We start from the raw sequence: 4,120 nt of genomic DNA on the forward strand, positions 1-4,120 counted from the left end.
GTTGCTTGGTGATCACATAGATGATCAAGTAATTGGATTGTAAATTGATCTCATAATGTACATCTTATTTTTTTTCTCATTTTTGAATGAAAGCGAGAATTAAGAGAATAAGTAGTAATACATAAAGAAAAAAATTGCACTACAACACATATATGGCTTTTTCAGACGAATTTTGAGACGAAATTGAAATAAATTTTGAACAAATTACAGACAAATTTTTTCTTTCAAACAAAATTGGGACAAATTTTTTTTGTCCCAAAAAGCCTTGTTGCAAATTTAAATTTTGTATGAAATTTCGTCCGAAATTTTTTTCAGACGATTTTGGGACAGATTTCGAATAGACATTTATCTGCTAGATTTCTAACTATTATGATGTGTTTTAGACGAATTTCAGACAGATTAGCCAACATAAAAACAACGTATTTCAGACAAATTTCAAACATAAAAATATTAATTTTTAGACAAATTTCAAACAAAAAATATACTTTATTTCAAACAAATATCTAACGAATTTAGTCAAATATAACAAATTTTTTTCGAACAAATTTTAGACAAATCAAATATTTCTTTTCAATTAAATTTCAGACAAATTTAATTTAAAAGAATTTACGTATTTGAAACAAATTTCATACAAAACAAAAAAATATTTTCGCACAAATTTTCTACAAATTTAATATAATATTTCAAATAATTTTCATACAAAATAATTTGCTATTTAATAGATAAATATTTTAGAAAATAAATTGTATTCGATCTTTTTTCTATATTAAGACCATCATAATCATTTTTTTCATATTATATCATCCAAATTCTAAACACATAATAAAATCATGAAAAAGTTAATTACCATAAAAGAGTTAAAAAAATATTTATTATTAAAATATTTTTGTCTATAAATGTAATCAAACTAAAATAAGAAAAAAAATACTTAAACTAAAACAAAAAAAAAGCCTTTAAAAAGGTCAAATATCATGAATAAAATAAAATGTACTAACTAAATCACCTAAAAATTCCTTAATTTAAATCAGAAAAAAACATATACTCCAAATATCAATCACCAATGTTATCATCACTAGAGCCTGTCCCAAGCTCATCTTCCATAGAATCAGACAAGGTTGAAGGAAGTGGCAGATTCAACTTTTTATACAAAGCATGAATTGTCTTTTCAGTAAAACCAATTCTTTTGTGTTGAACTTTTAGTTGACGTCCTTGATCTTTTAACTTGTGCTCAGCATCTTTCAACTTAACCTTTTGCTCTTCATTGATCATTTCTTGCTCCTTAACCTTTTTGTACTTTAATTTACAAGTGTTCTTTATTTTTTTTTAGAACCTGACATCTAAAACAACAAAAGATTTATAAGATTAATAAGACATTGCATTTAAATTTCAGTAACATGTACATCATCGAAAGAATTAAAAAAATAACAATGTAAAATAATACTTAGCTGCCAAAATAATCAATGAGGATGTAAAATAAAGTGCTACTATGCTTTAGTACTAAACTACTAATATATATGTACACATGAGCATTTTAAGAAGTTCATAACAAGGATAATACTATATTTGTGAAAGGAGCAGATTGTGTGAAAGGTGGAAACAGAAAATACTAGAAATTAATTTATCACTATTCATGTTACTACTTAGTAATATCATTCTAACTCAATAATTTTCTCTTTGTTTTTCATTACCAATTCTAACAAGGTAGCAACATGGTTCATTTACAAGCACTCAATTCAACCAAAACAATAATCGCAACACAGACATACTCAAAGTAAATCCAACCATTAAACTATAATCACAATAATATCAACGACAATTATAATTCATAGTCAAAAACCAAAGTCAATTACATCAAATAATCACATAATAAAACGCTAGGTGTTTTAGTAACAAAATTCCAGTCATAAATACCTTTTTACTCCTTTCTTTATTAGAATGCATGATTATGCCGTAGTCTTCACTAAAATATGTGTGCGTGTAGCTTCACTAAAATATGTGTGCGTGTAGCTTGTTACTGACTCCCGCTTTTCTAGAAAGAAGCCATACAAAGGATACAATCAAAAGGTTATATATGATAAAAGTCATTTTAACAAAAGAAATTTGTAGATGAATTATGTTTAAGAATCTTAATTCATCCTTCTATTAGTTCTATTTCTAATCATAACTCTTCTCAATATATATGTAATAGATAATAATAGATGACATATAAATAGTCACTTCTCTAAGAGTACTAGCAATAAAGAAGCACATTCAATTTATGTATTCTACCATGTTCGTTGCTGTGTTTGCAATAAGAGTACTAGCAATAAAGAAGCACATTCAATTTATGTCCATAATTATTTCATGTTAGCACAACAAGCAGCATATATTATATATAAAAGGAGTTCAAATAACACAAGTAAAACATAAAAGAAGTCCAAAAGAAAAAAGACAAAAGATGTATGGTTCACATTCCTCACAAACAACAATCAGCTTAATTATCAATTGTTCTATTTTCTCCTCCTAAAATAGCACAGGACGACAACTTTGAAGTTGGATCATTGGCAGAATTACTCATTGACCCTCGGTTGCCTTCTTGCAGTTTCTTCTTTTTTATTTTTTATTTTTTGCCTTTAATTTTCTAGTTTGGAAGTATGGTTGGAGCCAGCTAATCAATGCAAATACTTAATAATCATTACTTTGTATATCTTGCAACAAAAGGTGTTCCAGCAACCAATCAACTAGTAGAAATTAAAAGTGGCAACTTCATTATAAAAGAGGAGGAGCATGGATAGAAAAGGTTTGAAATCTAATTTTGTTATCTATAAGAAAATTAGGCATTTCCATGACTAGAACCTGCTCTATTCTCAATAGTCTATATTTCTTAGAGTGAAAAAACAGAGAGAACAGCCATGCTGCATCAGGTGATGATTATAAAAAGGTTTAGTTAATTGGTCATCATTAACACTTGGAGTCCTTTTGTTTTGTATAGAACTTTATGAATACTTATTTGTTATTTCTAAAACAAAATGATCTATAGACCCTATAGAATTATATATATTTAACCTAAATATTACCCCAAAAATAATTTGTATACTTAAACTAATGTTATTTCAATATTTTGTACAGAAATACATTATAATATAAATTCTTAACTTCTAACTTTAACTTTTTGATGGATAGATAGATCACAGAAGTATAAAATGAAAAATATTCACTCATATTATTTAATCACTTGTTTGTTGACTCATACTTTTTTTTTCTCTCTACTTTTTTCTGATGCTTCTCTCTACACTTTTACATATATACTGTCCTCATTAAGAATATGCAATTTAGATAGAAACAAAGCAATATAACGAATTACTCAAAATCCTATGAATGATACAAAGGGTTTGAACTTCAATTACCCGAACAAATTCAAATTTATACAAAAGATACCTCAACTCACTGTGAAGATCCGAAAATAATATCTCAATCTTAGTAAATAGTTCAAGCAGCATAAACTAGAAATACCTAATGCCATTGCCACGCAAAATGCGAATCCCACAATAATGATCATACGAATAAGCTGGTGAATGTGAATAGCTGAAACGAAAGGAAACCTAAAACAAAAAGAGCGTTGTGAAGTGTTAAAGCTACCTACGGAGTAGAATGAACAGAGGAAGGCGCAGTGTCTGAGGCTGGCAGGGGCGCAGGTTCTGAGACCGGCAGAGGAAAACACATGCAGGAGGCGGAGCGGTTGTTCGCAAGTGAAGGCTGGTACCTGGGAGTGCGATTGACGATGGTGGAGGTGGTCTGAGGTGCGAGATTGGAGGTTGGAGTGGTGGATGTCTGAGACCAGAGACAGGAGGCAGAGCACGAGCGGCAACGCACAGACAAAGGCAGAGCACGCAGAAGGAGCACGAAGCACGAGCAGCAACCACAAACCGGAGAAGGAGATGAACAACTGACCAGCAAACGGTGAAACCAAAAGACAGTTCTGAAAAAAGATTTGGTTTTTGACCAGGTAACCTAGGTAGAGGGAGAAGACACTCAAAAACTAAATCCCCTCAAACTAAAAGGCGGTTTTGATAAAGTTTTTATTTTTGGCGCAAAGTAAAATTTAATAAGTGGCAATTGAAATAATTATGTACGGCAAATT

At 29.8% G+C, this 4,120-nt stretch overlaps 1 long non-coding RNA gene across 1 annotated transcript; it reads right to left on the reverse strand.

Annotated features, from left to right (window-relative positions):
* LOC110264874 lies at positions 1,182–4,022 on the reverse strand. The gene is made up of 3 exons (XR_002351167.1): positions 3,619–4,022; positions 1,912–2,029; positions 1,182–1,337 (listed from the first exon to the last, which is right to left on the reverse strand). It is a non-coding gene; the product is annotated as an uncharacterized LOC110264874 (long non-coding RNA).

Source organism: Arachis ipaensis, chromosome B07 (genome assembly GCF_000816755.2).
Source record: "Arachis ipaensis cultivar K30076 chromosome B07, Araip1.1, whole genome shotgun sequence".
Classification (NCBI taxonomy): domain Eukaryota; kingdom Viridiplantae; phylum Streptophyta; class Magnoliopsida; order Fabales; family Fabaceae; genus Arachis; species Arachis ipaensis.